Source organism: Gorilla gorilla, chromosome 4 (genome assembly GCF_029281585.2).
Source record: "Gorilla gorilla gorilla isolate KB3781 chromosome 4, NHGRI_mGorGor1-v2.1_pri, whole genome shotgun sequence".
Lineage (NCBI taxonomy): Eukaryota > Metazoa > Chordata > Mammalia > Primates > Hominidae > Gorilla > Gorilla gorilla.
The window spans coordinates 36795010-36802091 of NC_073228.2; positions in this window are offsets into that span (position 1 = coordinate 36795010).

Consider the following 7082-nt stretch of genomic DNA (forward strand, 5'->3'; position numbering starts at 1 on the left):
AATACAAGCTGTCCAGTTTTCTGGAATGCAAAGCTTACTAGAGGAAGAATGACACTGATTATTGTAACAGTAAGAACTATTATTTGCTGACTACTGACTGGGCTAGGCACTGTGCTGAATTCTTTGCATGCATCATGGTAACCCATCTTTAAAACAACCCTAGGAAACAGGTACTACTATTTCTTACTGATGAAAATTCTTTCCTATGTCATAAACCCAAGTCGAACTGGCTTAGGCAAATGCAGGAGTTTTGAAAGCATTTTCAGTCTCTTCCTTCTCTTTTTGTGTTGTTTTTATTCTCTGTAAACTTAACCTCTACCACACACTGGAGCATGTGACTTCCAGTAGCTCAGGAGTTTTACATATTTGCCTTTCCTCCACCAGAGAGGGACTAATTTTCTTTCTCAGTTTTAGTTTAAAAAATCCCAGAGAGGCCAGGCACGGTGACTGACACCTGTAATCCCAGCACTTTGGGAGGCCAAGGTGGGCAGATCACTTGAGGCCCGGTTTGAGACCAGTCTGGCCAACATGGCAAACTCCTGTCTCTACTGAAAATACCAAAATTATCCAACTGTAATGGTTCGCACCTGTAATCCCAGCTACTCAGGAGGCTAAGGCACGAGAATCGCTTGAACCTGGGAGGCGGAGGTTGCAGTGAGCCAAGATTGCACCACTGCACTTCAGCCTAGGAGAAAAAAAATTCTCAGAGAAGGGTTTAGATAGGCCCAGCTTAGATCAGCTGTCCATTCTTGGATTAATTAGTAATGGGGCTGTTAAGAACGTGACCATTCCAACTGGCACTGATGGTTAGAGGGAAAGGAGGAGCAATTTCCAAGAGGAAGGAACCCCAGGCAGACAGAAGTACATATGCCCACTGAATTCTTCATTTTGTAGATGAGGATATTGAAGCTTTGAGAGGTTGAGTAACATGTTGAGGTCACACAGCTAGTAATGAGCAGAAACTAAAACTCAGTCTAAGTCTATCTCAGTGGTTCTCAAAAAGGAGCTCTGGAACAAGACCACTGGAGCTCAATGCTGGTTCCACCATGAATTAGCTGGGTGGGTGACTTTGGGTAAGTCACTGAGCTTCTGGGTGCTTCAGTTTTCCCAACTATAAAGTGAGCAGAATAACTGTACCAAGCTCACAGATGAGGATTAGATGCATTAATACCTAGGGAGAACTTAGACTAGTGCCTGGCACAAAGGATAAGCTCAATAAATATGAGTTGGCGTGCTCTCATGCTTCATGCTAGCTTTCCTGTCCTGGTCAGATGAATGGCTGTTTCAATCTTCAGGGCTCCGCTCAGCTGCCTTCCTTGGTGAAACCTTCCTGATGCCCCCAGAAAAAGTTAGTCCTCCTTTGTGCTCTCAGGAGCACAAAGCAAAACACTTTTGCTTTCATGTCCATCTCCCCGACTGCTCCTCAAGGGTGTGGTTCTTTCTTCTTGACATGTGTCCTTCCACCAAACAGTATACCCACTACATAGAAGACATTCAGTAACTGTTTGAAGGCTTAAATATACAGATTTCACTGGGGCAACACCAACATGGTGGGTCATTGAAAGGTATGTCATCTAAACTGATCAGTTTGCCAAGCATTGTTTTTTCCAACTCTCACATTTCAACTCTTCTTATTTGCCTGCCCCTGAAGGAGTGAAAAATATCATTTACAGAGTTCAGTAATGTGGTCCTTCCTCCTTTGCTGTCAGCTTTTATCCAAATCTGAATGTTGGTCGTGTTTGTTATCAGCACTTCCCATAGTCTCCATTACCTCCCCAGCTTGGGTTTCTGTTTACCTACTGTGACTTAACCCTGACCATTCAGCTCTCCTTCCTTATTAGTTTCTGCACACCCTGAATCAGAATAACTTCCTGTCCAAGTGGGACCTACTGTCGTGTTTGTAGGCTTGTGGGTCCAGTTGCTACTCAGTCAGTGCTTAAGTAGTTACAAGCCGCCGATAACTAGTAATCTGGGTATCTCATACCATTGCCTAACCATTCTGGTTCTTTGTTAAGAAGATGGCAGGCAGCCCGTGGGATTTTCTTTCTTTCTTTTTCTTTTTTTTTTTTTTTTTTGGAGATGGAGTTTCATTCTTGTTGCCCAGCCTGGAGTCCAGTGGCGTGATCTTGGCTCACGGCAACCTCCGCCTCCTGGGTTCAATTGATTATCCTGCCTCAGTCTCCCGAGTAGCTGGGATTACAGGCATGTGCCATCACGCCCAGCCAATTTTTGTATTTTTAGTAGAGATGGGGTTTCTTCATGTTGGTGAGGCTGGTCTCGAACTCCCAACCTCAGGTGATCCTCCTGCCTTGGCCTCCCAAAGTGCTGGGATTACAGGCATGAGCCACCGTGCCTGGCCTGGATTTTCTTTTTTTTTATTAAAAAAAAATAAACCTTACAATTCAGGATCATTTCAGCACTGAAAGACAAAAGCCACACTCAGTTGTTCTTTATCAGTAGCTGTCAAACTGTATAATACCACAGTTTAGAGGAGCTGGTTAGAATGCAGATTCTTGGTCCTGCGGCTAAAGATTCCTGTTGAATAGTATGGAATGGAGTTGAAGTATCTGCCTTTTTAACAAGGTGGGTAGTTTTCTATGGCTGCCCTAACAAATTACCATAAACTCAGTGTCTGAAAACAACAGAAACTTTTCTGTCACAGTTCTGGAGGCCAGAAATCTGAAGTTGAAGTGTAAGCAAGGCCACGCTCCCTCCAAAGGCACCAGGGCAGAATCCTCCCTTGCCTCTTCCAGCTTCTGTTGGCCCCAGGCATTCTTTGGCTTGTGGCTGCATCACTGCAGTCTCTGCACATGGCCCTTTTCTCTGTGTCTGTGTGTCTGAAATATCCCTCTCCTTTCTCTTATGGAAGAACACCAGTCGCTGGATTTATGGTACACCCTAAATGCAAGATGATTTCATCTTGACATCCTTAACTTAATTACAGCTACAAAGATCCTATTTCCAAATAAGGTCACGTTCATAGGTACTAGGGGTTAGGATTTGTACATATCTTTTTGAAGGGACACAACCCACTACAAAAGGTTATTCCGACATATGCGGTTCCGTTATCATACTGCAAAAACACCGTCCTAGTTTCTAGATGAGTATTAGAGCTTATCCTGACTAGTTATCATGCAATCTAGACAGTTCTACAGTTGAGTACTAGTCAGTTGAAAAAATTAGAAATGGACCAGGCCTGGTGTCTCATGCCTGTAATCCTAGCACTTCGGGAGGCCGAAGCGGATGGATCACTGGAGCTCAAGAGTTCGAGACCAGCCTGGGCAATATGGTGAAACCCCGTCTCTACAAAAAAAAATTAGCCAAGCGTGGTGGCTTGCACCTGTACACCCAGTTAGTTGGGGGGCTGAGGCAAGAGGATTGCTTGAGCCCAGGAGGTGGAGGTTGCAGTGAGCCGAGATCACACCAGCCTGAGTGACAGAGTGAAACCCTGTCTCAAAAAAAAAAAGAAAGAAAGAAAAGAGAGAATGCTTTCCCCTGGCGCATCTTCCTGCCACTGCTTGCTGAGTTGGTTGGTAGGGAGGGCAGGGGAGGAAAACCAGAGGGGCTAGCTTCTTTCCCCTGCTCCATGTTTCTCCCTCTCTCCCTGGCTCTCTCTCTGTCTGTCTCTCAACTCCCCCACCTGCCTCTGCTCTGAAGTGCGTGGTCTTTTCCTCTCCAGCTACCACTTTTAGAGACTTTGGCTGTAAAAGCAAAATTCTAGACTCAGACATTGCCTCTTAGTCAATTGCACTGAGTTTGAATGAGTCTAAAACATAAATATTAAATATATGAATGGATAAACACACACACAAGAATGGAAGTATTTTCTGTTCTTTTAATTCATTCAGGATTTTGTATATTGAACCTTGAAAAAAATCAACCCCTTTATCTCCTATAATCCTCATCCTGGTTTTCCCCACCCAATATTTTATCAGTATAATTTTACCATCGAGATAAGATTCCTCCTCTTTCTCTTCCTGTGTGTTTAGTCACCTTTCCCATCCTCTTTCAAACCAAAGAAGGCTTTGAAACCAAGGACCTACAATAATACTGTTCTTTCTGCAAAAGGCATCTTAATATCATGGCTGCAATCTGCCTTGTCTACAAGAGCCTCATCTTCTTTACCATATGTTCATTTCCTGAACACCTAATCCTCCAACGATCAGTTACAAATCCTGTAGCCAGTGCCCCCTCCTAAGACCAGATATAGTTCACCTTTCATACAGTCCTCAGTCTTTTCTCCTCCAAAGTGATACCAGGCCCTAGAACCCTTCCCAGAAGCTATGACTCCTCTTTGACATCAGAAATCTGGTCCATTTGCCTTGGGTTCCAGCCCAAATCTGTCCCTCCCCCTGCTAACTGCATTATCAGGTATTTTCCTGGTAGCGGAATCTAGCTAAATGTACCTCTTGACTGGGGTCCACCTCTTTCATTTTTGTAGCCCTGCTATTCGTTTTACCCTCAGTGAATCCACTTCACACAACACGGCTGATGAATCCCACAAATGTAACGTGGAGAGGGTCAAAGAAATCAGATGTAAAAGGGTATGTGCTTGCATATAAATTTCCTATGTGATTAGAAGCCATCATACTCTTGAGGGTGGGTGGGGGCCTGATAAATGTTTAACGACTGGCTCTCCTCTGAGCAAGAAAGCCATGCTGGCTAATGTCCATGGTGTAAATACTCCCAACCATTGCCAATTTCAACCTACTAACATGACATCACTTAACATGGAGTAGGAGAAGTGTGTGCTATAGCATAGCGTTATGTGATATTTCCACTAGACAGATACAATAAATAACCTCAAGAGCATAAATAAGTGTATAACATAGTGAAATAAATAGGAAGTAATGAATTTTGAATATTTATTACCTATTACTGTGTGCCAAATGATCTTTCTAGCATCTCACTCTCCTACAAATGTAAAGCGCCAACAGGTAATGTCACCTGAGAACACAGGACTAAAATGACTGCAAATATCCAATGATACTCTCGATTTCCACCATCTTTGAAGACTCCTAATCTAGTCCATATTTATTTATCTTTTCAACAAATGCTTACTGAGCATGTTTCAGGCACTTTTTTCTCTTTGATAGTTTTATGGAGGTATAATTGACATACAATAAACTATGCATGATTAAGTATACAATTTGATAAATTTTGACATCTGTGTACACCCATGAAGCCATTACTATAACCAAGATAATGACCTTATCTATGATAACTGGCACTCAAAAGCCATAGGAGCTAGCTTCAGCACAGGACTGGGTTGGGTAAGTGAACGGAATGGAATATGATCGGAGATTCTGGAGTTGGGATAATGTTCTATTTCTTGATCTGATCTCCGTGATGGTTAAATAGGGATTTCTGCATGGTTAAAATGTATTGAGCTGAACACTTACAATGTGTGGACTCTTCCCAATGTGTGTTAAACATCAATAAAATTCACCCCAAAAAGGGAGTAGGATTAAAGAGGGAAAGGGGTCAATTACTTCTTCTGAACTTAAAATTCTCTGGCTTTCTGTTGCATTTCAGTTAAAATGTCAGCTCCTTCCCACAGCTTTCAAGCCTTGCTTTGCAGCTTCTACCCCTGACTATATTTCCGGCTTCACTAGCTCAGGCCTCAGTTTCTCAAAGCTGTCAAGTTCCTTCCAGTCTCAGGGCCTTTACATATGCTGTTCCTTCTGCCTCAAGCTCTTTCTGCCACTGTGTTAGTCCACTTTTGTACTGCTATAAAGGAATACCTAGACTGTGTAATTTATAAAGAAAAGAGGTTTGTTTTAGCTTGCAGCTCTGCAGGCTGTGCAGGAAGTGTGGTGCCAGGATCTATTTCTAGTGAAGGCCTCAGGGAGCTTACAATTACGGTGAAAGGCAAAGGGGGAGCCAGTGTATCTCATGGAAAGAAAGGAAGCAAGAGAGAGGCGGGTGGGGGGGGGGGTGGGGTTGCCAGGCTCTTTTAAACAACCAGATCTCCTGTGAACTCATAGAGTAAGAACTTACTGATTATAGCAAGAACAGTTCCAAGCCATTCATGAGGGATCCGCCCCCATGATTCTAACACCTCCCACCAGGCCCCACCTCCAGCACTGGGGATCACATTTCAACATGAGATTTGGACGGGACAAATAAATATCCAACCATATCGGCCACTTTTCCCAAAGCAGCTATTTCCTTCTCATCCTTTAGAGCTCAGCCTAATCATCACCTTCTGAAGTAGCTGCCTTCTCTAAAGTAGTGTTACTCTTTTTCTCAAAGCCTGATTCGTTTATTTCTGCATGCTTTTTAAAGTAACTGTTTCTTCATCTGTTTGCTTTTGACCTTTGGCCTCCTACTTGACTGTAAACTCCATGAGGTCAGGGAACACAGGTTTTGTCTTACCAGTGTAACCCAGACACAATGTAAGGAACCTAGGAGGTCTTTAATAAAAATGTAATGAATGGGCCCAGGCGCGGTGGCTTACGCCTGTAATCCCAGCACTTTGGGAGGCCAAGGCGGGCGGATCATGAAATCAGGAGATCGAGACCATCCTGGCTGACATGGTGAAATCCCGTCTCTACTAAAAATACAAAAAAATTAGCCGGGCGTGGTGGCAGGCGCCTTTAGTCCCAGCTACTTGGGAAGCTGAGGCAAGAGAATCGCTTGAACCCAGGAGGCGGAGGTTACAGTGAGCCGAGATCGTGCCACTGCACTCCAGCCTGGGTGACAAGAGTGAGACTCTGTCTCAAAAAAAAAAAAAAAAATGTAATGAACGAAGCAGTTAATTCTTGGTTTTCTTGGGGAATGCAAGGAAGCTGTGCCCCAGAGGATGTGTGTAGATTTAAGGAGTGGGAGCAGAGGAGTCAGTCTAATATGCTGATTACGAAGCCGTTTAGGTGACGCCTTACCAGCTGCAGATTCCACGTCCTGCTTCCTGCAAGAGTCTGAAGGTTCACATCAGATGAGGAGACTGAAGCCCTGAGTGCCTAACGCCATGAGCAGAGGTGGAACTGGAATTGCCATCTCCTGATTCCCAAACTAGAGCTCACCTCTCTTTGTCATATTTTCAGAGGCTGGAATTGGGGAGTGGGGAAGGAATGAGGAAG